At 38.0% G+C, this 27,772-nt stretch overlaps 1 protein-coding gene and 1 long non-coding RNA gene across 2 annotated transcripts in view; one reads left to right on the forward strand and one right to left on the reverse strand.

The window, feature by feature from the left end:
- MACC1 (MET transcriptional regulator MACC1) overlaps positions 1 to 2,658 on the reverse strand; it is a 78,961-nt gene extending 76,303 nt beyond the window's left edge. The window contains exon 1 of the mRNA XM_010358708.2: positions 2,593 to 2,658. The gene's annotated coding sequence lies outside the window, so the exon portion shown is untranslated. The remainder of the gene's footprint in view (positions 1 to 2,592) is intronic.
- Positions 2,659 to 2,830: 172 nt separating this feature from the next.
- Positions 2,831 to 7,025, forward strand: LOC104658641. The gene is made up of 4 exons (XR_747454.2): positions 2,831 to 2,916; positions 3,532 to 3,639; positions 4,888 to 5,061; positions 6,651 to 7,025. It is a non-coding gene; the product is annotated as an uncharacterized LOC104658641 (long non-coding RNA).
- Positions 7,026 to 27,772: the final 20,747 nt, after the last annotated feature.

The following is a 27,772-nucleotide window of genomic DNA, read 5'->3' on the forward strand; positions in this document are numbered from 1 at the left end:
TAAACCAAGTACTTTTTGCCTGCTAACATTTATTGTTTATTCTGTGAATGTTATAAAGGAAACTTAAACAAGTGTTAGGAGAACTTTAAGTCACATCAAAAACAGCAAAACTTATTTCTGAAGAATTGAAAGTAAGTCAAAAAATAAAACATTCTCAATCTGTCATCTTAATGTTATTGATTGATCAGTCCATCTGTTCCCAAAAATCATTTAATGTACACAAAGTTTGGAAAATACTGCTGTACATGAGATACTTTCATTACCTTTTCCTGCCAATCTCAGCTCTGCACATTTCCCCAGACCTGCCTAAAGTTCCACCACCTCCCACAATGTCCTCTTGAAATTCGGGGCACTGTGACTGCCCCTTCCTCTGGCAGCCTGGGTACGCGTCTCTTCTGTGTTTTAGGAAGTCACTCCACTCTGCTTTTTAATGACTCATATACATCTCTCAAGTTTATTTATTTATTTATTTATTTATTTATTTCATCTCCGGTAATTATAGTTGAAAGAAAGGTTTTTGAAGGTGTCTTTTTAATCCCCTGATACTGAGCATCACACCTTCTGTGGAGTGACTCTATGAAGTGCATGAATGACTAATGAATTAGCACTTACTCTCTTTAACTATTTATGAGGACATATCTCTGCTAGTAGATAAGGATCCCCTCAAAGGCTATGCATGAGTTTCTTCTAGCCTCTAAACTCAGCCCAGTAGGAGTATATTGCAGGATTGCTAGAAATCTTTGTCAAACAAGTAAATGACACTTCCCAGAGACACTACACCATAGACAGCATTTGACAACAACAAAAAAGAAGCCACCCTTTTAGAAGCATACTGTGTTCAGTGCCTCTGCAGCTTTCCTCCACCTTTGGAGAATTACAAGTTTCATTCTAATGCTATCCTGGACTTGCTGACATAGAGTTTACATTTATTAATATATGGCATATCACATATAAAACTCTGCACACTCATCTAAAATGCTGGTTGTTATCACCCTCAGTTATCACCAGATACCATAAGAGATGTTTAGTCTTCATAGACACCTAGGCATATGTGTGGTCTTTCAAGAAAAAATTCTCTAAAAATTCAACAGACGTGTCTTCAAGTTCAAAATCAGTATAATTTCAAAATGTCTTTTGTCCTCCAAATCAGCCAATACATTTTAAGATAAGATGATGTTTAACAAACTTTGCCTTAATAGTTTATATTATCTCTAAAACACAAACAGATAAAAATATTCCATTTGTAAATTAGCTACAAGGAAGTTGAGAAAACTGGGATAAATAATATTTTTGCTTTAAGTTTTAAAAATGAGTCATAACTAAAGCTTTTAAGCAAATTGTAACTAATAATTATGACTTCAGAATTTCTAGATTCTGTACACTATCCATGAAATTATATTAAAAATCACTATTATGAATAAATGATAATCATGTAATTAAGTTAATGGGGGCATAAAAGAATCACTTTAAGAATATACCTGAAACTCATCATTATCGCCTAGTAATTGCTATGTAAGAACCAGACATTAACACAGATAAGTTAATATCAATCCTAAATTAGACCCACGGAATATAGACTTAAGACATTTTTAGGGAATTAGGAAGAGCTTTAATAAATGGAAGGCACTGGAATTTTCACTACATGCTTTTTGATCTTAAAAATAAATTTGTAAAATCTATCTTTATTAATTGTGGTAAAAAACTTAACATACAATTTACCATCCTATTTGTAAGTGTTTACACTTACAAACTGTAAGTTCAATAGTATTAAATATATTTACGTTGTTGTACAGTCTCCAAGTGTTTTCATCTTGTAAACTGAAACTCTATATCCATTAAACAACTCTCATTTCTCCTTCCCCCAAGCCCCTGGCAACTACCATTCTACGTTTCAGTTCTGTGAATTTGACTACTCTAGATACCTCATGTAAGTTGAATCATACAGTATTTGTCTTTTTGTTTCTTTGGTGTGTTTTCCAAACTTAACTGAAACTTAATTAGGATGAAGCCAAGTTACCCTCCATCATTTATCACCTATCTATTCAGTACAACCCACTGTGCTAATTTAATGTTATTAACCTTATGAGGTAGGTTATGCGCACTTTACAGATGAGGAAACTGAGACTTCGTGAGGTGAAACATCTTGTCAATGGTCACAAATCTAATAAGCAGTGGGGCTGGTGATTGCAACTTTATTTAACTTCAAAATGCAGTCTTTTAAACATGCCTGTATGCTTTTTGAAATATTTAAACCTTTTAGGGGATTTCAGCCATCTACATATTTTAAGCAACTCAGAGTGTTTTGTTTTGTTTTTGCCTTTGATGGTTAATGCCACATGGGTTCCTGCTTTTTAAAAATAAACTACTTTATTCTAAACCATGTCTCAAGGTATTATTCTATTCTGTGTCATGAGGTTTATTCTAACACATGTACCATAAGCCCACAGAATAACAGTTACCTTCCCTTTATTTAAAAGCAAGACTTGATTTAACAGTTGTTTTGTTAAATTTTTCTGGAAATTATACAACTTCCTAGTGTGTAGCACATATCAATAGTGAAAGGAATATTATTTTTTGAAAAGCAGCACTTACATTTGTGGAAGTGAGCCCCAGCTTCTTCAGTTCAGACACATGGTTTTAGTGAATAGAAGTCACTCTACCAAAACCGGGTACTCTTCAAACACGCTTTGCTCCATATGCAGGCAGGCAACTGCACCCCTGCTTCCTGAGCCACCTGGGACTTGAAGTTCTACCGGTGTGGCTTCAAGGCTGCTCAACCAGAAACCCCAAAAGGCAAGAGAACTACGATACCCACAATTCAGGCTCCTCACCCGAAACCAGAAGAGGGCGTATGGCTAGAGTTTCACCCTAAGAAGAAAGGGGAAGCAGGTGGAAAAGCAATTAAAAAAAAATCAGGTGAGTATATCTAAGAACAATCTGTAAATATAATCTTATTTCTATGAAAGGAAATAAAAGTGGTTTAATGTTTGCCAGGGAGTAAGAAGGCACCCTCAGTCTTGGCAATAACTAAAAAATATTTATGCAAACAAATCCTCATGCAGCTGGAACTTGCCCCACCAGATTCTCTTTCGGTGATTCAGAGCTGAGGGTGCCTCACTGCCCTGTGGAACAGGTGAATAAAGTCTTCCCTGGTGAGTGACAGTGTCTAACTAGTTCCCCCTACATCAGCACTGTGACTGTCACTCAAAAGGTGCTATAGACATAATGGAGACCTTTTGGCATTTCACCTTCTAAAATGCTCTGGATTTTTAAGATAACACTTTAAAATGTAAGAATAAAGTTTTCTTGATATTTTCTTCCATTTTACTTTCCATTTCTGTGTTTTGTGTTTTACTTCTGTGTATTTCAGTATTATTTTGTTCAAAATTCAAGAAAGAGAAAATTAAGGAGAAGGGGAAAAAATGTAAAACTTAGTAAAATGCAATGTGCAATAATTGTTTCACATTTTTTTTCCAAAATCAGCAACAGAGAATGTTAAAAACAAATGTGTTTCTCCATTTGCTCATACAGCATCTCTCTCTAGCCTGTTATTTCCTGTTAGACACAGCCCAGAAAACGAATAGAGACAAGTCCTGGCTGGGTCTGGGTTCAGAAACATAACAGAAGGATTCATCTAAAGTAAGTAGATAGCAGAATGACATCTGCCATGTCATTCTGAGTGACAAAGAAAAAGTTTCCTTTCCCTTTTCTGCACTTTCTCTCCTACTGTTCCAACTGCCCCTTCCTCCCTGATGCATCCCGGGCTGTCATGCTGCCAAATCACCTAATCCACCCAGATTCCCTTTGAAGTTTCCCCTTGACTCATCCCATGATCCACACTGAGCTGTTCCGTTTCTCCTTTTCACAGGTTCCTCAACTCTCTACTAGAATCTAGCTTTCCTTTATGTCATTATATTTTTTTTCCAAAACAAATAATTCTTAATTTACCCGACCCTACAGATGGCGTTCTGCATGGCATTTCTCCTCCCTGAAATTATCTTTCCTCATCTTTAAATGTTCAGAGATTTCATTTTTTCCAAAGCTCAGTGAAGAACACTCTTCACCAAGATGTCCTCCTCAGTTTGTCTTAATCTGAGTTATTCTCTTCCTCCTAATCAATTTCATAATATTGTATCTGCTCCTCTCATAACACATTGTGTATCTCGTTTCATTGGTTTACGTGGGTGTGTGTGTACATATGCAGCCTTACATTCCTATTTGAAGGCAAGACTTTATTGTATCCCCACCTCATTAACTCATTAATGTACATGTAGATGTTTGTGATAAACAATCAATGCCTAAAATAACTGAGATATTAACTCTAAGGTGTGTGTGTGTTAAAGCCTAATGCCATTTTTATCTCTCCCAGAAAACATTTACATTTAAAAAACTCTCTAAATGCCATGCATGACGAGTACTGTTATCAGAATCCCCCTGCAGTCTAGTCTGGTGTGGCTCCCATAGCCTTTATTTGCAGAAAGGCAAAGTATTAAATCTAGCAATTGAAACCTTGACAGTACCCGAAATGAAAGCCCTAGTAGGTCAGCACTCACTGTTTACCAGCTCCAATCCCTGCTCTGCACTTGCCTTTCTAACAGCTTCCCAAGGACTGGGCTCCCTAGAGTCCTCAGTCCCATGGCCTTGGAGACCTGGCCCTACCTCTATCTATGATTTCCGATTATCAGCTCCAGCATTTATGGATCCCTTCCCCTGTTACCTAATCTACTGGCTCTAAAGAACAAACTCTGCACTTTGGACTATTTAAATCGTTCTTAACCATTGATCTCCTCCCCCAGGGAAGGGAATTCTTTCAACAGTTGCTAGTTCCCCACACCTCTGCTTCTATGGGATTCTTCTGGTCCCCACATGCTCTGCTGTGTCTTCTAGCTGTCAGCCACTGTGGAGGAAGTGAACCTTCTAGATCCTGCTGACTCATACAATGAGTTTTGTGTCGACCATCAGACAAAAGGGCTGGCTGGTGAAGGTGGCTGTTGTCTGGAAAGTACTCCCAGCTCTCCTCTAATTATGTCATAAGGACTGGAGGCCCCTTAGCCTGCTTGTGTGAGTATCACCAGTTATGTGAAGTTGGGGCCTTAGCTCATCTTCAGCACATGGCTCAGGATCACTTCCTTAAGAAAGTCTCTTCTGACCTCCTTAACCCTACCATGTTTCTTGTACTGACTTATGCAATGGTTACAACCAACATAGAAGCTGAAATCCCAATGACTTACTGTCCCAGCTGCCCTTGTAGATAAGGGAGAGGCAAAGCACTTAGAATTGCAATCAGACATGGCTATCTGGGACCAGGGATTAGGAACTGATGACACAAAGAAGCAGGGACAGAAGAGAACCCACTGTTGTGGTGAGCAGAGGCAGCTGTGCAAACAACATGCTGTTCCGGATGTGACTGTGGTGGCCGTGGGGTTCAGAGTCCAGTGCTCATGGCGTTGGTCATGCAAATTGTGGTTCCTGGGTCTTAGCAGAAACAAGGAACCTATTCAGTGGCATTTCTTTGGCTGCTGCTCTGGCTTCATAAGCCATGTGCCTGATTCTTAAGCCCCTCCCAGCAATTCTGAGACTGAAGTTTGGTGTGTTGCTCTTCAGTCTGGATCTGCCACAGTCATTTGCTGTTGCTTGAAGCTAAAAACTCTGAGTGATACCTACCTCTCACACAACTCTTACCACATTGTCACTACCTACCCCAGTATATTTAGACTCCATCAGATCAAGTACTGGATTTTACTTATCTCTAAATATCCTAAATCTCCACAGTGCCTGGCTATAGTACATGTATATATATTTGACCTACATTAAACCGGTCAATGAAATGAGGAAGTCTTGCTTAAAGTTCCTTCTAACTTAAAATTTGCCTGACCACATGGAAGCTGTCAGATTGCTCATTAATGCAGAGGTAATTCTTTTCTCTTAACTACGGTTAGAATTTAGACTCTACCCCTTCTCTGTATCTCAGAGGGAGCAGAACTAGTGATTTCCTACGCTGGAGAGGGAACTCAAACACACAAGCTATTGCTTGTTGTTATTTAATAATCAAAAGGATTTTTGTTTCCTTTTTTCTTTTCTTTTTTTTTGTAGCCTTCAGTGGCCTGTGTCGTATGTCAAAGTCACCATGTTTGCCCCCTGTAGTACAAATATACCAGAAAGAGTGATAGGAAACAGCATATTCCCCCCTTGTTCAGATTTTTCTCAGTATGACATTATCTTGGAAAAAGAAAGGCCACATTTGCAAACTTGGAAGAAAGATCCCCCTGGAGTTTTTTCTCTGTCCTGTTTCAGTATGTATTGACACTCAGAACCTGGGCTGCTGTGACATCCGTTTTCTGGGTCACTTTGTCCCTGAGTCATTATCATCCTGTAACTTTCTGAAAACATTTGACTCTGCCATTTACCAGTTAATTTCAGTGAATAGCTTAAATCATAGTAAAATGTTAGGGCCAGAGTAAATTTAGGTCAGATTGATTTTATTTCCCCAGATTAAGAAAGTGAGCCAAGTTGTTGTAACAATTTCATAGTTTCCTTCATTACATTTTTTGGAGCTTTACTTAACCGTAAGATGAATCATCCATAAATTGACCCCCACAAAGCTGTGGCTTAGATGTTCATCACTCTTTTCTGTCATTTGTTGCTTTCAGGATAACACGCAAGGAAATATGGGCCAACTCTTCACATGAGCACAAGATATTTCCGTGCTAGCCTTTTGCAAGTAACAGCAGAGAGAGCTCTGTGCAGTTTTCACTGGAATGCCTATGAATTACTTGAGTCATAAGTGTAATCTAAAGAGTTGTCCATTTGTTGACTCTTTTGTATTTGTATTGGTAGAACTGCCGCTATCAAAACCAAGATCACTCTTTGGGAAGATCTTTAGGTGTCTTTACATCAACTTCTCTGGAGTTTATGTGACTTTCCAGAAAATTTCCAAGGCATAGTTTTGTCCCTAAGTCCCATGAATATGTAATATTTTGTGTCTCTCTATTAAAATAGCACTTTTTGTGCATTCAATGAACAAATATATGTGTCTGTGTGTGGACAAACATATCAATTACTTCACCCTCTTTAGCGGGAAAAATAATTTTCTCTGAGTTTCTGGAATACCAGATAGTGAGTAAGTTCTTTATTGGAATATCAATGTTTAATTATATTCTATAAAGCTCACAATCTAGAAACCCAAGACAAGGGGGTGGCGGATATTCCTAATTCATTTTCTAATATGTTTAGATAATAGGCTTCATTATCTATCTATCTATCTATGTAAATATCTTGCACATTTTTAAATTTTGCACAATAAAATGCAAAACTTTTAAAAAATATTAACATCTATTCACATACTGTTACGTTCTGTGGACACCATCAGTGGGATTTTATGAGTAAGTAAATTTTTCTGACAATTGGAAACTCTGTAAGAAAGAAGCAGTACATTTTATATCCTGGTAATATTGTCTCTTATTTTTCATGTACCTAATAAGTGTTATGCCACAGTGAGGTTTATTCTCTAACTTGAGATTAAAAGGTTGAACACAGAGACACAGAGAGGTTCACTGACAAGGGGCCAAATCCCAGCGTTCTCTGACATAGAAGAGGAATGCTTTAAGTTACTCATTCAATACCCCATAAGAATTTCCACCTCAGATGTTGGAGTCTACATGAGGCTGGCTTCTTGTATTTTTACACATTCTTTTGGTGCTAACATGTTCATTCTAACTGTATTAGCTTTCAATTGCTGCTGCAACAAGTTACCACACATTTGGTAGTTTAAACCACACAAATTTAATGTCTTACAGTTTTGCAGTCAGGAGGCTGCTACAAGTCTCACTGGGCTAAATTCTAGGTGTCAGCAGGATCATATTTCTTTCTTTCTGGAGGCTCTAGGGGAAAATCCATCCCCTTCCCTTTTTCAGCTTCTGGAGGCCACCCACATTTCTGGGGGCAGATTTCTTTTTCCCTCTTCAAAGCCAGCAACTTCAGGCTGAGTGCTCTCTTGTCGCTTCTCTGATCCTTCCGTCATCACATCTCTCTCACTGACTACAGCCAGGAAAGCTTCTCTGCTTTGAAGGACTCATTATCACATTGAGGCCACCTGGATAATCTGGATCAACCCCTTCCCACTCACCATCTCAAGGTACAGACCCTTCATCACAACAGCAAAGTTCCTTTTGCCGTGTAACATATTTACACATACCAGGGATTGGGGCAAGGACATTTTGGAGGGGCCATTGTTCATCTACCATAAAGGGTTACCTCCTCAGGAAATTCTCCATGTAACATTCTAGGTTGGAGTTGAGTGCTGTATAGGCTACTCATTGGGGAAAAGAGACCATCTCTTAATTTGGTACAGGACCTGTGTTAGAAGATGTATGATTGAAGAAGCATAAAGAAAGGTATGGTGTCCCCAATACATCACCTGCCTCTGGGCTGTCACTTATTATTTTATTATGATAGACACATGATTCAGTTTCAAACATGGTTTGCTCTCAAAAACAATTAGATTAGTTAAACAAGATGATATTAAAACGGAAATGCAACTTAAAGGGACTGCCATGGCAAGGATTAATCAATTGACATGTTGGCAAGTGTAAGTTTATGAACAGGGCTAAGTGGGGAAGGATAATGGGAGAACTGAATGGAGGAATATTTATTTGCAGAAATAAATGCAGGAATCTGCTTGCATCAGAAAGAATTGCCTCTCACACACGTGGTTCCTTTCTCCTGAAAGAGCCGAGCCATGGATACAATTTTCCTTGCCCGGTGCTATGTGACTCCGTTGCCCTAACTCACCACAGATGATTGACCACAGATCACTGGGTGGAAAATTGGTGTTCAAACCAAAACTGGCCATCTGCAACTAGATCAGGATTTTTTAAATTGCATTGAAAGTAATGGCAAAAACCGCAATTGCTTTTGCACCAACCTAATATATTTGGCTAGTTTGTGGATCACTAGTCAATTTAACAACATTTTTAAGTGAAATACAATAAATTGAAATAGAATGGAACTGAGCAGATGAAATGAATAGAGTACAATAGAATAAATGAGAATACATTGAACTAAAAAGGGTAAGTATTGTTTCAGGAACTGTTCATTCTAATGTGTATGTGAGTATATGTGTGAGTGTGTGTGTGTGTCTATGTGTGGTATGTGTGTGTCTTTGAGTGTTGAGTTCAATATAAAGTGGTTTCCTTTCTGTAGGCAAATTTGAAAACTATACAGTTAGATAGTGGGCTTATAAAATAATCTAGCATGAAAGCCGTGTCTTATTAGAATATTTTTGTATGGGATAGTAACCAACTAACCAATCAACCACGCAAGCGGAAAACTTAAAGTAGAGGTACAAACTCTGGAGTATTGCAAAACCAGGATAAGCACCACGACAAAACAGAAAGCAGAAACTACAAACTAGTCAAAAGTTTGCTGTGGGAGCAGAGAGCAGCAGGATGGAGGGCTGGTGATTGGCAGACAGAGACGGAAACAGAATAAGAGAAAAGCTAGTCACAGGAATGGTAGGATCCCAGAATGAGGCAATATTAGACACCCATTTATAAAGGCAAGGCAAGGTGAGCTGTTATTCTCACATTCAACAAATACTTATTGACTGCTTACTGTGTGCCAGGGACTTTTCTAAGAGCTAGCTATATTGCATTGAAGAAAATAAACACAAATCTATGGTTTCATGAAGGCTGCATTATAGAGGATTGTACTAAGAGTTATATTCTAACCTATACTTAAGTTCTTCCTGATTGTGCACATGTGTTAGTGACTTATTGTGCTTCCTAAATGTGTTCCCCATCCTTTCAACACATCTTCATTATTTTTATTTCTCACAACATGAAAAAAGCTAAACAATGTGGCCCAAATAAAAGTTAATAGTTGAGAGTTTTGCCTAGGGTCGGCTCTCAATGTAGAAAGGTCTTATTTTAGTGAATGTAAAGCCAGAGCTTATCTCTTCTTGTGGATGACACTAGGGCCAGAAAAGAAGAAAGAATTAAATTAAATATAGCAAAAGTGTCATCATTGTTTATTCTTTAATCATTGCAGAATTAATTTATTTATTCATTAATGTTCCAATAATTGATTCTTTATAAGGAGCCAAGAATTACTTATTCGTCAACATTTGCCTAACACTTTAAGCAATTCTCAAGGCATATCCTTTCCGTATTTTTAAGAAATATTTAACATCAAATATCTCTTGTGTTTTTAGTATATTTTACCTCTTTCTCTCCTTTGAGTCCTTCCTATCCATACATCTCTCCAGTGTCCCCCATTTTACAAAAATAACAAACATTTACATCTCTCTCAAGCAACTATGATCATCTTTGCTTCCTATCACTGATTAATGTTTTGACAGAATCTCTCCATATACACTTGCTGTTCATTTCCTTATCTTCTCCGTCCTCAACCCTTTCTAATCAGACTTCTCCTTTCATCAAGTTCTCCTTATGGTCATTTTTCTAAATTCAATGAATTTTTTTTTTCAATCTTTATCTTTCTTAATTTATCAGCAGATGTTCAAACTTGTCAGAATGGTCTAAATTGTGTTACAGATTAAAAAAAAAAAGCAACAAACAAAAAACTTACAAAATCTCAGGCTCAGGACATAAGATATTTCTCTCTTGCTCAATTTACCTGTCTATTGAGAAGTAGTGGGAGAACTTTCTCTTAATCACTCAAGGACTTAGACCGTCTGAGCAGCCTTCATTTTGAACACTGGTGTCTTCATAGAGGGACAACTCTGGTAAACTCTACATAGGCAATTATAAACTCTTCCCAGAATCAACCCACATCATTTCTGCTCACAAGTCTTTTGCCAAACCTAAACACGTGGTCACATCTACCCACAGTGGGCCAGTAAGTAGATGTCCCCATGTTCCCGTAGGCAAAGAGCTGGAAAAAGGTGATGAGCTGGATGCAATTTTGACAGAAAAGTTCACTGATCATGCCTTGGAATTTACTCTCCCTTGGCATCTAAGAATCCACACTCTCTCAGTGCCTCCCCTCTCCCTGTGGCTGATCTTTTTCTGTCCTTGCAGCCTCACTCTCCTTCCTCTGCTCAGCTTGCCCTAGCACCTCATATCATTCCCTGAGCAATCTCCTCCTTGTCACTGCTTCTATTACCCTCCATTCATTAACAATTTTAAATCCATGTCCCAGTCCCTCTCTGAGCCCCAGAGGCAAATATCCAGCTCTCTTTCTTTCTACCTATGCATCTCAGTTTTAAACTGGACTTGTAAATTAGCCCCCAAATGTTTGCTACTTCAGGGAGTGTGGTACCATAAGCCACTCAATTTTGAAAGCCAAAATCCCAGTACCCATCCTTCTTTCTGCTCCTCTCTCCCCCCATATCTAATCTATCACCCCCTGCTGTCAGGTTTACCTCCTAAGTAGATCTCACCTGTATTCCTCTTTCCATGTGCACTGACGCTGCCCTACTCCAAACTACCCACATTCCTTACCTGGAATACTACAGTAACTCAGCTGTCCTCTCTGTATCCATATTAGTGTTCAATAAATCATTTCTTACATTGAAAATAGTTCCCCCCCCCAAAGTAAATGCAATGCTTCTGCTTTAAAATTCTTAAATAGCTTTCCTTTGTTCTCAGGGTAAAGCTGAAATCCATATTTGGCCAATAAGCCCTTCCGTGGTCTCTTGAGTTTCTTCCTATCTCTCCATTCTCATCAAGAGTCTTTTTAATAATTTGCGCTGCTCCAGAGGACCTATTTTAGTTCTTGGAATTTTCTCAGCTTTCTTCCACTGAAGAAATGAAATGTTGTACCTCAAATGCTTTCCTCCCTCTTTACCTTTGGATTTTGCCCTTCCACAGAAAAGCCTTCTTTAGCGTGTCTATAAAAAGAGTTTAATTCCACAACAATTATTGGCTGGGCACAGTGGCTCACACCTATAATCCCAGCACTTTGGGAGGCCAAAGCGGGCAGATAACTTGAAGTCAGGAGTTCGAGAGCAGCCTGGCCTACATGGCGAAACCCCGTCTCTACTAAAAATACAAAAATCAGCTGGGCGTGGTGGCAGGCACTTGTCATCCCAGCTACTGGGGAGGCTGAGGGAGGAGAATCACTTGAGCCCAGGAGGCGGAGGTTGCAGTGAGCTGAGATCATGCCATTGCACTCCATCCTGGGCAACTAGAGTGAAGCTCCATCTCAAAAAAAAAAAAAAAAAAAAACAAAAAAGTGAAGAATTCATGTTTGCTTTTCAGTTAAGTTCTAGGAGGCCAGGGCCTGTGTTTGTGTTTCTTCACTATTATTTTCCTAGCTGCAAGCATGGTGTCTGGGATACAGTAAATGTTTGCTGAACATAGCTTGCATGCATGACTGAATGGCAAATACTAGATTCCTTTTGTATATCAGATTTTAGTGGAAACAAAATTTATATCATTGTTTAAAATTTCCCCCCAAAAAAGATAATATCAAAGAAATTGATAAAGAATTTTTTTTAGAAATATATGAGAGTTTTGCTAAAATGTACTTGTTAGTGGTATTTTAAGTGATAACCTCACTAATAAAAGAAGCACAGTTTCTCATCTTTTTCCAATTATATTTTACAGACTTTCTTCTTACACAATACCTAGGGTAATGACACACATCCAGATGTGTGTGGCCATTGCTGAAAAAGAGCAATTAACTGGAAAACTGTGACAGTGATTTCCCACTTTCCATTTCAGAAAAAAGTATGAATTACTAAAGTCAGGGCTTAAAGTCATAGAGTCCATATTAAATAAACACACGCCTGCAGATTTCACTAGCTTTCTGGGAAATGAAATTATCCCCAGGCAAAAGAGATTGAGGTAATGTGTCACCCTAAATTCTAAGTTCGTGTTCTTAGGAGGTCATCCTAAGGACTGATGTTGCCAGTAAGAAGGACATAGTTTATCTTAATTACATATATTAGCTTTTTAAAGTTACTAAGATTCCTCTAGAGGAGTTTTAAATGCTGCCCAACAAATATATGTTATTCTTACTTTCAGGCATCCTAGAATTGAGTAATCAATTTCCCTTTAACGGTATGGGCACTGGCAATTTTACATTGTTAAGATCAAAGTCTACGTTTAAAGACCAGATGTAATAAATCAAGCTTTTTATAATAAACATGACGAAAATACTTTCAGTATATGTAAGAAAAGACAAAATATCAAATATGTTTAAGACTAAAACCAAAGATACTATTCATATTAATTATTCTATGCAACTAAATTATTTTAAACTTTTCGTATCATTTTGAAGCACTAACTTCTTGAGGATACCTAATTAGTGAATTTTGTTGTTATTATAAGAAAGTTATTTTATGTAGGGGCAAATACCTATTTTATACCTACAAAACAGGTATTATCTAAATCTATAAAAGAGATTTTCTCCTATTCCACTCAATTTTGCAGGAGATTAATAATATACTAATTATCTAGACAGTGGCCTGCTGGTCAATTTGTAATGATGCCAGAGCCATTTATAGATACACATGAAGGAGATTAGGGAGACACTAGGATACAATGTGAAGAGAGATTCTTATCTTTGAAAGGTTACTTAGAATTTCTTAAGAGTACCTTTATTTTGTAATTTCATGCAATATATATTTATTCATACGTGGAGGAGAGAAAAAGAATACCTTCCACTTGCCCATCACAAGGATTATAGCTGACACTCCTATAATAAAAGACGAATTAGCAGGAGCCTTCAGAAATGAAGACCTAAAGACCCAGAGAAAAACAGGTATTTTTTTTTTTTGTGCTAGGGTTTGATGAAGAACATACAGTGATGTACAAATATGGTTGAACAAAAAGGCCTGTTTGTTCAGATTCTTCTTGACCTCTCTGTAGAGCATCTCCTTTCTCCTAAGTCTGGGAAAGAACTCCTCCAGAATGTAAGTCTTAAGACCTACTTTTAGGCCAGGTAGGTCCAAGAATTCGTTCATGACTATGTTCACACAGAAAAGCAGGGGAAGGTGAGAAAGAAAGTGACCTTTCTAGGCTTTATGGTTTGCTTTAGGGAGAGGAATTCAAGCTTCTATGACCTACTTTGGGGAGAATGGAAAGAGGGTAAAGAAGGACAAGGAAGGTCAGGGAGGCATTGCTTCAGAGGCTCTCCCATTGTCCTTCAGTTTGATTTACTCAGCAGGCCAAGGCACCATACTCCAGAGTATCTTGTTCTAAGCCCTGACACATGCAACATACAACAATGTATGAAGCAGTACGACAAAATGGCACTCAAAGGAGTTAGATGAATCTTCTTAGTGGATGAACTGGGCTCTTGATCCAGTGTTCTTTCTGCCATAGCATGATAATATTTAATATAAGGCTTCCTTCTGGAATCCTCAATGTGCCAATACACTAGAAACCATGATACTGTATATTTTTAAATAAATGTTTTGTATAAGTGGTTAAAAGAAACCATTTAGTAAAAGGGGGAAAAAAGTGATTTCATAAAGTTTGTGTGGATCAAAAATACTTTAGGGGAATGCTTTAGGATTCCAAAGAAGAAATTAAACTGAGAAAAGTCCCTTTTATTTTCACTGGTGGGTAGATGAAAGTAAAAGTTTTGAAACATAAAAGAGCTCTGGGACTCATTTGGATATACTTGTTTGTATTGCCAAAAGGTAAACCACGTAATGCAGAAGATTTCTGGCCAATTTAAGAGCCTTACAAGGATAGTTTGTGGCATTACCACACAATTTCTTTTTATATTAATGCTGCTGATACTGATTTGTCTGTTGATCTCTCTCCTGGAAGATTTTCCCAATATCACTGAGGCTGTAGAAGTAGCAGAGAAATACTAGTTTGAAAAGTGATTTCCAAATAATCTTTCTACACACAATCCCTTTTGGAGGGATTGGGGATGAGGAATTGACAGATCACTGCATTAACATAAGAAGAGTTGTGCCATATTTAAGCAATTAAAAACTGTAGAGTATATGACTATTGCTCACACAAAAGTCAGAAACATCTACACTAATGCTGTCATGGAATTGTTGCAGGAGAAGGACAATGAGAGCCTTCTCAGAATAATGAATGACCCACTGAGTAACAGGGTGGTTCCTCTCTGTGTTGACATCCATTCTTTCTCTCCCAACTGAGCAGTGGTCCCATGACTTTGACTCAGATTGTCCTAGAAAGAAAACTCCTCTTATGTAAGTAAACAGAACTAATCAATCATTAGAAACTGGTGACTTCCATTGACATTGTATTTCCATGCCCCTAAATGTTAAGGAGGCGTTCATAGGCTAGTCTAAGAATTTAACTACTATTTTAAAAACTGTCTCTCTGGGAAATTTCCTTCTTCTTATCCCCCCAGAAATGATTCACACACATAGTTGATAAGAATTTTTAAAAGCATATATGATTTAAGTCATAAAATAATATGAACAGTAACAGTAAAGTTTGAGTGCTTTGAACATCTAGGCAGTATTTCAGTTCAAGTATTTGTGAAATTTTTCTCTGTTACTATAGATAAAAAACAAAAACAGAAATGGAAACGGGAATCCAGGAACCTGGATTCATACTCCAGCTCTTTCACTTCCTACGCTATGTGACCTTGCCCCAAGATAATCTGAGTCACTTTCCTCAGCTGGAAAAGGGTATAATTTGTGTTCCATCACATCTCATGGTTGTAAGGCAGTACAGAGCAATTAAAGAGCATGGACTTCAAAATGAGACAAACATGGATTTAGATTTTACCTCCACCACTTACCAAGTTATTGAATTTATCTGAATCTCAGTTTCTTATCCTTCTGAATTTGGAGGAGGATTCCAAATAATATGTGCCTAGTAACTGCTGAGCTAATAAATACTTGCAATGATTATAAGAGATGTGGATGTTGCTTGAAAACTGGTGTTAGTTAGCTAATACAACTGTCTAAGTAACATACTGTTGAATATAAGAATATGTGCAACCATTATGCAATTTAGATCACAACTTGAAACCATAGTTATGTATACTGAACTTGATGCTTGCTGATTATCTATCTTTCTGACTAGAATGACTAAATACAGGCTATGTAAAATTAGGAGCTTTGTCTATCTTGATAATTATTTTATTCCCAGTCCCTAAAACAGTGCCTGACACACAGTCAGCCCTTGATAATAGCCTCATGCTGATATAGAATCTATGTGTCAGGCATCTCATTTTCATAACAATCCTGTGATCTAGGTACTATTTGTTATTAGCCCCTATTTACAGGTAAGAAAACTGTGACATGGACCAATCTCACAGGCAATAAAAGGCAGAGGCAGGATTTGAACCCTATCTGGTTCCAGAGTCAATTCTCAAATGCCGCACTTTACCAGAGATAAATATTTGTCGAATAAATGAATGAGTTTCCATCTTCATCCACAATTGTTTGGTGATATCTGAACCATAATAACATTAAGGATACAGTATTAATTAAATCATTTTATGAAAAAGGATAGCCATTTTCTTTCATCTTCATACAAAGTTATCCAGAAAACTTCTTGGAGAAATAAAGGGAAAATGGTTCTATTTTCTGAGCACACTGAAGGCCAGATTACACAGGGCAGTGAGGCATAAAAGAGTTGTCCACTGTGTCTTAGTAGGCTTTGGGTAAAATGATTTGCAGTCTTCTTTACCTTAATTTAATCTCATAGAGTACATTTATTTTCCTGCAAGCAGTAGAGGGAGGACACATGTTCAATGGAGAAGTCTGGCAGTTGGGGCTCTCCCTCCCCAGTAACAGACCCTAAGGAAGTTGCTAGGGCTAATGCTCATTGTAGGAAGTAAAATTTTCATTTCCCATGTCACATTCTGGTTGCTTACCTTTGTATTTTTTATCTTCTCTACTCATCTAAGTATTTTCTAAGCTTGATATTATTTACCTTCAAAGTAAGCTCCTGTCAGAGAAAAGCTGTAAAATAGCTTATATAACCTTGCAGAACACAAACTTCCTGAGCCTCTATTTCCGAATAATACTTTGTCCTTTCCAAGTATAGGTTTGTTGTACATCAATATGAAATAATGCATCAAGAATTATAAATTGCTATACAAATATGAAAAATATCATTACTATTCTTACAGGGCTAAGGAGGTTAAATGGCACAGTGGTTAAATGCTGGAGCACTGACATAGCACGGCCTCATTCCAGCCGGCTCATCACTCATGTGATCTGTGTCCTTAGTGTGCCTCAGTTCCCTCATCTCAAAATAACTGGTAATAATAAAACCTATCATCGGGATTTTGCAAGGATTAAGAGAGTTGACACATGTAAAGTCCCTACAGCAGTGTCTGGCAGGTGATAACAATGTCTTCATAAATGTCAGCTATTATTATTTCTAAAAATTGGACCACATTACTGGAATAGAAACATATGTGAGGCTTTCTTTCCTTCCTAGTAAATCTTTATGTTCCGAAAACACTTTTAGGTCTATTTCTCCACTGTTTTGCCTTCTTCATTTATCCCTGAATATGAATGTATTTTATATTTATGAATAATTCCTACTAGCCCCAATTTTGCATATTCAGGAAGGATCCTAAAAGTCTCAAGCACATAATAATTTGTCATTTTCTGAGGCCTATATCTGACTCCTGTGTTATCTAACATCTCTACTCAGATGTTCAAGTTAGAGTGAACTAATAAGCTTACATCTCAGTCCAGTTTTTTGTTCTCTACTGCTCATTGCATAAGTAGTCATCCTTATTCAAGTTTATTAGAGCTTCCCATTATCTTTTATGCACTTTTTCAGGGATAGATGGTTGGACTTCATGATGAATTTGTATTTATAAATTTCATTATTCTACAATGTCTTGAAATCTATTATTAGTGAATGTGAGTCTTCTATCCAAAAGGTAGCAACATTCTTTAGTTCTGGATCTGTTTTCAAATATTTTTAGTAATTTTTACCCAGATGTTCATTGGAAAAATTAACTACATTATTATAAAATTAACTTCTTCCTCAAAATTATGTCTTCCTCTCTTCTATAACTAATAAATGAACATTATCATTGATCCCAATGTCTTACTCCACATGCAAAATTTTCCAAGTCTTCTTGATTCTGCCTCCACAGTATCTTTAGCATTTATTCTTCACTTTCTAGTTTTTCCTCTTTATTAGTTTGGGCTCTTGCCTTCTCATATGTGGACTGTTGCAAGTAGCCACCTAAGTGGGCTGCTTGCCTCCAGTATCTTACATATGATCATATCACCTCCTTACTCAAAATCTTTGAAAGCTTCCTTCTGCTTAGAGTGTAACCAAAGTATAACACCATACCATCCAGTGCCCTTCGCAACCTGAGTCATGCATCCTTTTCTAACTTACCTATCCCAATGCCTCCACATACCCTCCACTTCAGTCATAGGGGACCCTTTACAGTACGTTTGCATTCATGCATACATCTTTGCCTTAACTCAATTTGTTCTTTCTGCTTCTTTTGTCCATCTTTATTGATCTTTCATAAACCTAATCCATCCTTTAAAAAAATCTGACACTTCCTTCCTTCTTGAGGAATACATCCCTCAGTCTTCTATGTTGCTGTGGCAATAACGTAGTCAATACCACACTGTTTTAAAGTTGCTATTAAAATATTATGTATCATGGGAAAACGTTTATTGCCTCTTGTCACTGAATCCCTAGAAAACAGTGTCTTCAGGCGAAACTAACCTACTGGCACTTTATTGACGACTACAGTGCCAAGGAAGCAAGAGTAAAAGAGAAAGTGAAATGAGGTAGGAAAAGAGTGAACCAAATACTAGGTGATTTTTCACTAATACAGTGGTTCCACATGGAGCCATTGTATCTCAGACCAGGCCCTCTGGGAAAAAAAAGATGAGTGATTTCTTCTATTTACTCTTCCTTTCTCTCTTTCATTAGTCAAAGTTCACCTACAGGGCATTAACTCTCATAAAACCAAAGTGCATTGCCAAGCCCCTTTGGGCAGTCAGTGGACAAACCTAGGCCCCCATAGGTCCTGTTAGATTGGACCTAGGTGCTGGAAATGAGTTCTAATGGCTCATCTCCTCTTAGAGGAGGCAGAAACAACTGATGCTTTTTGGAAATGAGGTGATTACTGTGATGACCTTTATGGCAGTAGGAAAAGAGTACATGTAGGTAGACAGGCGATGCCAAGGAAATCTAGGTGATGGGAACATACACACTGGATCCAGTATACTTCTCTTTGTGCCCTGATACATAGCTAGGTTAATGTCTAAGTGTTTACTATACGTGGAATACAATGGTCATCAATTGCACTATTTTAAAACGTGATTTGAGGCAAAGCCAGATTACTTACATTTCACTAGGTAGTACAATCATGGGAAAGTAGCATACATTGGGTACGACTAAGTGCCAGGCACTGTATGGAAGCCCTTTATCTTCTTTGGATGAATCTTTTAGTCTAATACTCCCCCATATCCTATAAAACAGGCACTTTTGACATCTTCATTTTAAAGGTGAAGAAAGCAACAGAATTGTTTGTCCAAAGTCAAACATCTAATAAATTGCAAAGTCAAGATTCTGGCCCAGGTAGCCTAATTCCAGAGCTTCCCCAAATATCCCCTCATAGCCATGTGAAACTCTGTTTTAAAGAAGAAAGTCAGATCTAAACTTGGACATGAGGATAGCTTGCATTATTCTTTACTTGGCAAATACAGAATCATTCTTGCAACCTCCTCCACAAAGCCTGGGACAACACAGAACTGAATAACCACTCTCCAATCCATTGTTGTGTGAACCCACTTTGCTATTTGTAGTCATAAGAATTCATCACTACAGAGTTCACCTGCTTTTTAAATTCACAGACCAAATTGATCAACACTATTTCTTCAGAAATCAAAAGATTTTGAGTGACTGTGGAGTGACTTGCCACTGAAGTCACAATTGGCTATTTACTACTTGCTAAGGACTGTGCAATGTGCTCAGCTCCTGGGTTTCTGTTCTGATAATGAATTACTATAGTGATCAGGTGTTTATTTCCCTTTCTGCAGAAAGGATGACTGCTGTTGAGCTCCCACATGGACATCTGTCTTGCCTTGAGTGAAAGAGGTGTGATGTCTATTTCAGTGTTCACTAAGTGTTTAATCAGCCAAGGAATCTGATTGTTGTCATGTCTTAGTGTAGCTCTCTAGGAAAAGCATGCTTAATCTCAAAAACATCAACTAGAAGAAGCCACTTGGTTTACCTGGAGCCTGATTGTGACATTGTTTGATTTACAAAATGTACCTCTCTCAGCATTCTTAGTGAATTTCAAATTTCCACCTCCTAACTTACATAGCAAAAATTCTACCAAACCCTGAGTTTTATTCTTGCCCTTTACATTTGTAAAATGATTTTGTGTATGCAAGAAATACAAAAATATTGCAGGTGGATTCAGAGAAGTTGTATTTGATAGATACTCGTTCATCGAGGAGACTAAGCAAGATAGTAAAAGATTGAACATAACCCCCGATTATCAAATGGCTGCAGGAATTTGAGACTTCTTGCACTCTCCTTAGCTTTACTTGAAAGATAGCTACAGAACAATAAGTTGAGCAAATACAGAGTTGTCATTAAAAAATTTGATGTTGAAGCCACGTCTTATGTGTTCCTTTGGAACTACTGATAAAATGTTGATTCAGACAGATGCAGGTTAGAATCCAGGCTCTAACACACACTGGTAGGTTGGGGCAAATTTCCAATCTCTTTAAGCCTCATTTGACTCATCTGTAAAGTATAAATAATAAAACACCTACTTTATAAGTCTTGTGAAACTTGGATGACTAATATTACACTTAAAAAGCACTTAGCACGTCAGACTCTTAGTTACTTGCAAATTATCACACCAGAAGATAGCAGAGATTCCTTGAAAATATACACTGACTGATTTTTATGACTACTATCCCTGTTTTTTCCTCTCTTAACAGATGTTCAGTACAAGGAATAAAACAAAGAACTGAAAGTGTACCAAATATAAATAAAGACTTTTAAAAAACCCACTAGGTTCTTACTGAGAATAAAAAGATTTTAAATCACTAATATAGAAATGGTTGTGAAAGTGCTGAAAATTCAAGGAATCTCTGCAATAGAAAGATATGAGACTCAGGCCCTAGAAAACCTAAACGACTAGATAGGGAGGAAAAAAAGGAAACAAGAGTTGGTTAAGAAGAAAAATAAGGAAATCAAGAGCATTTCTGAACATTCTTAGGCAGAGTGGCATGAAGGATTCTAATAGAAGAGAGATTTTTCAAAAAAGTTTCCTTCATCTATTTTAATAAGTATTGAGTGTGTAGTGTATGCAAAGCTCTGGAAAAACACAATGATAAAACATGTTCTCCGTCTTTAAGAGAATTTCAATGCCATAACAAGGTTATGGTTCAAGTTTGTGCACACAAAGGGGAACACAGAGGAGGGAGCCTCTCAATCTGCTTGGCCAAGGGAGAGTAGACAGGGCAGCCTTAAGAAAGCAAGTAACAGGTGGGTGTGAACAAGAAAGAAGAGTGGTAGTTGACTGGGCAGCACGAAGGAAAGGGTATTCAAAGACAAGGGGCTTGAAATAGCCTCACACACTCAGGGAACTGCGTCTGGAGTTGAGTTGAAGCATACAATGAGAATCAAAGAGCGGGTGGTAGTTCTTCCTTTTGGGGCCTGTGCACTGTCTGTGAGCTCTGTTCAGAAAGTTCACTTGGCCCTACTTCAAGTGTCCTATTCCAGTCATTCAAGCCTCAGCTTAGATGTCATGTGTGTAGAAAATCTCCTTAGACCGTACAACTGAACTGAGCTCCTCACTCTCTGCTCAGCAAATAATCCTATTTTCAGGCCTGAGCAGCATATATGTGTGATGTGTGATATATGTGTGTTTGTGTGTGCATGTGTGTGTATTATTTAATTTTCCTATTGGCTTATCTGTTTATTTGTCTACTATATTTCCCCAGTAGTTTCTTAGGAGCAGGAACCCTAGCTTGTTCACCATAGCATCTCCACTGTCTAGAATACTACCTGTCATAAAGTAGACACTCAATAAATATGTGCTGACTGAGTGAAGTAGGTTGGACATGTAAGCTTTGTTAGATAGGGGAAACCTGTGCATGAGTGACTGTAGAGGAGAGGTTCAAAGTTTAATGCTCATGTAAGGCTCCTTGTTAAAATACAAGAAGGGACAAGACATAAAGAGATTTGTAGATTGTGATGAGGACTGTCTGTTTTCTCTAGGTGGAGAGAAACCGCTGATGATTAAGTAGGAAAAGAATATAATTTCCTGGTAGAAGGTCATTCTCATGATTATGTAGATGAAGCATTAAAGAAAAATGAGACTACTTTGAAATTCACTGAACGGACTAAACCAGAACATCTTCAGTGAGGAAGGAGAAGAGGCGACTGATAAAAACAATTTTTAATAGTAAGGGCCTAAGGATAAGAAGAGACCTGAGGCAGGGAGGTGGTGGGGGCAGGTGGGGGGTGGGAACAGATTGCGTTGACTCTGGTTTATGACTCCTGCATAATATAAGTACTTAATAGTTGAGTTTTCTAAATGCTAAAGGAGCAGATAGTGCAAAGTGAAAGGGTAAGTGGCGGGGTGGGGGAGGGGCAGGGGCGGGAAAGAAAGAAAACAGAGGAACAGTTGTGGCAACGAAGACATCATCAGTGACATTCCAGAACAGAGGTGTGGGTAGGTTTCATGAGCTTCCAACAATAATGAAAAGTGGTGGCTGTTGGTATCTGCTTCTCTTCACCTTCAGCTCCATCCTGTATAACAAAGGGACTTGGACAGACAGACACATGTGTACACTAAGGCACACAGAACAAAGCTCGGTCCACTCCCCTCCCAGAAACCTTTCCCTGGCCGCCACTCAAGTCAGAGAAGTATGAATACCACCAGTAACAAGACGCACCTTGAGAGACAGCCCAAGGAATTTTCCCTGAACAAGCATTGGAAGCAAGACTGGAGTACACTGGAAAGAGAATTTCACAGTCTTGGGTTCCTAAAGAAGGGGACAGCATGGGTTCTGGGTGTTCAACCCTCATGGCCTTTCAGATTCCTTGACCAGTGTGAAGAAGTAGAGCTAGAGGAAAGTCATAACCCTGGGTCCAGAGCAGAAACCACTTCTGCCTGGGTCTAAAGGCAGGACCGATTGCAGGAGAAACTCTAGTATTTATATTCTGTCATCTTGAAACCCCACAGTAAGGAAAGTAAGAACTCTTACTCTCCAGAAGTCCCAATCAATTCTGATTACTTCTCATTAGCTCTAAGTGGTCACAAAACAATCTCATTGTGGGCACCAGTTACCATGGTCAGAAGGAATGTTATGCACTATTTGACTTAATGTGGTTATATGCAGTAGCCTGGGGGAAGGGTATGCAGCCCCTGGTCTGAAAAGGGAGGAGGGATAGATCCCCAGGGAGGTAAGGAGAAAGGATACTGAGGGGCAATGACTCTTACATGTGCACTACAGGTAGACATGAAGCCAGAGTGCAGAGTGTTCTGGAGAGAATATCTGAAGTAGCACATGTAAGGCCATAACAGAAAGGAAAAATATAATTAAAGCAAGGAAACAGGGGCAAGGTATGATGATAACCTTGCCAGATAGGGGAAACCTGTGCATATGTGAATGCAGAGGAGAGATTCAAAGTTTAATGTGCGTGTAAGGCTTTGTTAAAATGAAGATTCAGACTCAGCAAGTCTGGTGGGGGGCTTGAAATTCTGCATGTCTAACAAGCTCCTAGGTGATGCTGCTGGTTCATGACCCTCCCCTTGAGAAGCAAGAATATAGAGAATTAGACAGCAGAGAAAGAATGAGATTGGAGACGTGCCCCCACCAAAAAAAAAAAAAAAAAAGAGAGATGAGATGAAACTAACGATGCCCAGACAGTGCTCCTCTTTGGTCCGCATGTGATAAGCCCTTTCCCCAGCAGAGAAGCACAAGGCAAGGTTGAGGAATAATGCAGGGACATTCCAATGTTCTTTTAAGAATCCTAGAATATTCTGAACAAGCTTTTGTCTAGCATGGGCATGGAGCAGGAATCCTAAGCCCATAATCTTCTTGTCCTTCCCATACTGACAGAGCCCCTGAAGTGTCCATATGACAGCTATGCCCAAGCCCAGGCTACATGGCATAGAACTTGGATAAGTAGCTGGAAGTTGCTCTGCCATAACAGTCTTAGAGAGAACGTAACTTCCGTGTGTGTGTGTGTGTGTGTGTGTGTGTGTGTGTTGGATTAGTTCAACAGTCTACCAGACGACCACAGAGTTTCAGTCACATTGTTAGTGGTTCCCTCATGACTTATTTTTTAATCAGTTGTATGCATAATGAAACTGACTGAATTAGGGCTTCACACTGTCTTCTTTCTATAAGTCAGAAATCTGAAAACCATGTAAATTTGCCAAGTAATGAGGTGTCAGCCCCTCAGAGTAACAATACTAAAAAAGTACCTCATTAAAATGAGGAAGTAATCATTAGTAAAAATTTATTTCTGCAGTCCTTGACCTGAAACAAAAGTTATGTCACATTTTCCATAGATACTGACATCAGCAATGACTTTTCTGAAACATTAAATGGAGCACTGTCATGACAAACATTTTCAATAAAACTTTTTAATTGAAATTTCAAAATGCTTTTAAAAACACATTCAACATCCCCAGTGCCTCAATTTACTGCTGGAAAATAACATGTTTTTATAAGTATAGGTTGTGTATCCTAAAATTTTTTTACTTAATACATTGTTCTATAGAGAGTTATTAATTCTCTGGAAATAAAGTTTGTCTCAGGAGATCTCAAAAACCTGCTAAAATTTGACTACGTGTTTTTTTCTTTACCTCCTCATGGTTCTTCAGTACATTTTATTCTCATTCTACTGTCGTAGAAACAGAAAAGTGTAACAGAAATCACAGCATTAGATCTCTGAAAACCTAATTCATTATTGGCTCTGCAAATGAGTTTTTTGTTCTTATTAATCTATATTGAGTCACTAAATCCGCCTCCTTCTATTCCTTCTACTTCTAATGGCAAGCCTTCCATTTTCTTTGCCTGGGCTTTCTTGACTAGCTTTTTCTATGATTTTATTTTATTATTTTAAATTTTTTATTTTTAATTTTCGTGGGTACATAGTATGTGTATATTTTGGGAGGTACATGAGGTGTTTTGACATAGGCATGCAGTATGTAATAATATCAGAGTAAAGTGGGGTATCTATCCCCTCAAGTATTTATAGTTTGTCTTACAAATAATCGGATTACACTTTTAAAATTATTTTTAAATGTACAAATGAATTATTATTGACTATAGTCACCCTGTTGTGCTATCAAATACTAGGCCTTGTTCATTCTTTCTATTATTTTTGTAACCATTAGCCATCTCCACCTCCCTCTCACTCTCTCACTATCCTTCCCAGTCTCTGGTAACCATCCTTCTAGTCTGTTTTTCATTATTTTCTGCTTCTCATCTTTCCATATCACATTAGATACCACCTCTTCAGAGATATTTTCTTCATCTCTCTTTGCTAACTTGTTTATTTTCTGTCTCTTTCTTAGAATGTCTAGTGCATAAACTCAGGTACATATTCTTTCTTGGTTTTGGTTGAAAGCCAGAGCCAAATATAGCATGCAATTTACTATCATAAAATGTGTTACATGATTATAGGAAGGAACAGAGAAATATTACAGAAGCACTATTAAAGCAGAAATTAGCTCTTTAATTTCTATTCTGGCCCGCTAAATCAGCACTTGCCATATTGGTTGAGTGAGTAAATATGTGATCACAGAAGTGTCTGCAAAAATGAGTAATTTCACTCAGCATTAGCAGCCACAGGACATAGAAGAAGAAGCAGGACCAGAAAGTCATGGGTAATTAAGCCCATGTATCCACCAACCACAAGTACCCTTTTGATTCTGGTTGATATTTGTAAGGCTTTTCCCTGGTCTTTCCAAAACATGCCCTACAAATGCTTTACTAAGTCTCATCTAAGAAACTCCTGCAGTGAAAAAATTAGGTTTCTTTTTGTATCAATCTGTGCTTATGTTCAACAACTTCTCTGTTATGCTCATGGGGATCACCCTCAAGAAGAGGAGACAAGTATTTGGAAAAGCCATGGTCTTTTTACCACATTGAACTACTTTCCTTTGGATCATGGCCAATGACCAGCCTCCGACATTTCATCCTTCATACCTTGCAGCTCATTTTTTCCACATTTCACTTAGAACCTGATCCACAGTTTGTCTCATACAGATGGCTTCTGTTTAAGACTCGAGACCCTGAACCTACTTGCTAGGGTCCATGCCTGACTCTCTTGATTACATACGTGACCTTGAGCAAGATATTTCACCTCTTCAGGACTCCTACTCATAACATAAACATAATAACGTTTGAGTCATGGAGTTTTTGTTTTCATTAAATGAAATAATTGTATGTAAAGTACTTAGCCTACTGCCTGGAACATAGTAAGAGCTTGATATTACTGGTTATTACAGCATTATTGACTTTACATATTTTTTTAATTGTAGAGAGAAACCTCAGATATGTCAAACAATTAGGGGAGGAAAAAGAAAACACTTTCTTCTTGCCTCAAGGCCACTCAGGAGCTCTAAATGCCATTATTATTGTTTCCTGAGAGAAGAGGGTGAGAGGAGGCATAAGATTCTTCCTTCTTCTCTATAACACACTAGAATTCCCCAGGAATGGAAAAAGCTTCTTTACAGTTGTACTGAGAATTCAGTGTGTTTTCTCCTTTGCTGTCTTTCTATTGTATTTTTTTTTTTCTTTATCTACTGGCTTTTCAAAGAATTTTTCATCAGCACTTAAATATGTTAACAATGTTAGATGACAATGTCATTGAAATAAATTAGAGTGAAAACGACAACACTCATAATGAAAAGTAATGAATGTCTATTTAAAATGGCATTTTAACAATGCATCGAAAAAGCCATTATCATACCAATCTTACCAACACATTGTGTGTGTATACGTCTGTGCACGCATGAGTGCAAATATACTGAATGAAGTCCAAAGTACTACGGATAAAAGCATACTTTCTGTTCATACTTTCCTGCTGTGGTTTGAATTTGTTCCCACCAAAACTCATGTTGAAATTTGATCCCCAGTGTGGTGGTGTTGGGAAGGGGGGCCTAGTGGGAGGTGTTTGGATCATGGAGGTGGGTCTCTCATGAAGGGCTTGGTGTTGTTCCTTGGCAGTGAATGACTTGAGAAAACAACACCAAGCTGGAGCTGGGAGACTCAATCTCTGAATACCGGATTATTTCTTGCAGGAATATTTCTGCATGAGTTGATCGTTAAACAGCGAGGACATCACTCAGGTTTTGCCTCTTCACATATGTCCGCTTGCTCTTTGACCTTTTCTGCCATGTTATGGCTCAGCATGAAAAGCCCTCGCCAGATGCCAAGCAGGTGCCAGTGCCTTGCTTCTTGTATTCAGCCTTCAGAACCATGAGCTAAATAGACCTCTTTTCTTTATAAATTACTCAGCCTCAGGTATTCTGTTATAGCAATACTAAATGGACAAAGATTCTCTCAAAATGTCTCAAACACATTTTCATTTGAAAAAGTTATACAGCAGAACAATGCATTCATGAAGTACTTTCCAAAATATTCTGTCTTCCTGCCCTGCTTTGAATACCTATTACTATATTACAGATTTGTCAACTTATTGATTGCTTGTATCCCTTACTAGAATTTAAGCCTTGTGAAACAAGGAATTTGTCCATCTTGCATTTAGCTATATCTCCAGCCCATAGTCAGTTCTTAATACATATTTGTGGAATGAATGAATTTCCCTTAAAACCTGTAGAAATACTGAGGCAACATATATATATTTATATGCACAATGCA

This window comes from Rhinopithecus roxellana, chromosome 6 (genome assembly GCF_007565055.1).
Source record: "Rhinopithecus roxellana isolate Shanxi Qingling chromosome 6, ASM756505v1, whole genome shotgun sequence".
In the NCBI taxonomy this organism is placed as follows: domain Eukaryota; kingdom Metazoa; phylum Chordata; class Mammalia; order Primates; family Cercopithecidae; genus Rhinopithecus; species Rhinopithecus roxellana.